The sequence below is a fragment of the Haliaeetus leucocephalus genome, unplaced genomic scaffold (assembly GCF_000737465.1).
Source record: "Haliaeetus leucocephalus isolate CR32 unplaced genomic scaffold, Haliaeetus_leucocephalus-4.0 Scaffold290, whole genome shotgun sequence".
NCBI classification, from domain to species: Eukaryota; Metazoa; Chordata; class Aves; order Accipitriformes; family Accipitridae; genus Haliaeetus; species Haliaeetus leucocephalus.
This window is the reverse complement of record NW_010972726.1, coordinates 47,754-48,504: the sequence shown is the minus strand read 5'-3', so window position 1 is coordinate 48,504 and position 751 is coordinate 47,754. Positions and strand designations below refer to the sequence as shown.

The following is a 751-nucleotide window of genomic DNA, read 5'->3' as shown; positions in this document are numbered from 1 at the left end:
AACTTCTCACTGCCTTTTACTCCTTGAACAGGTGCCCATGCTCAGAGGAAGAAAATGTCCAACAGCAGCTCCATCACCCAGTTCCTCCTCCTGGCATTTGCAGACACACGGGAGCTGCAGCTCTTGCACTTCTGGCTCTTCCTGGGCATCTACCTGGCTGCCCTCCTGGGCAACGGCCTCATCATCATCCCCGTAGCCAGTGACCACCACCTCCACACACCCATGTACTTCTTCCTCCTCAAGCTATCCCTTCTTGACTTGGGCTCCATCTCCACCACTGTCCCTAAAGCCATGGCCAACTCTCTCTGGAACAACAGGGCCATCTCCTACCCAGGATGTGCTGCCCAGGTCTTTCTTTGTTTGTTTTCTGTGCTACAACAGAGTTTTATCTTCTCACTGCCATGGCCTATGACCGCTACATTGCCATCTGCAAACCCCTGCACTATGGGACCCTCCTGGGCAGCAGAGCTTGTGTCCACATGGCAGCAGCTGCCTGGGGCAGTGGGTTTCTCAACGCTGTGCTGCACACTGCCAATACATTTTCACTACCACTCTGCAAGGGCAATGCTGTGGACCAGTTCTTCTGTGAAATCCCCCACATCCTCAAGCTCGCCTGCTTGGACTCCTTCTTCAGGGAAGTTGGGGTACTTGTGGTTAGTGTCCTTGTGCACTTCTATTGTTTTGTTTTCATTGTGCTGTCCTATAGGCAGATCGTCAGGGCTGTGCTGAGGATCCCCTCTGAGCAGGGACA

At 53.4% G+C, this 751-nt stretch overlaps 1 pseudogene; it reads left to right on the top strand.

The window, feature by feature from the left end:
- Positions 1 to 54: 54 nt before the first annotated feature.
- Positions 55 to 751, top strand: part of LOC104833462 — a 4,684-nt pseudogene continuing 3,987 nt past the window's right edge.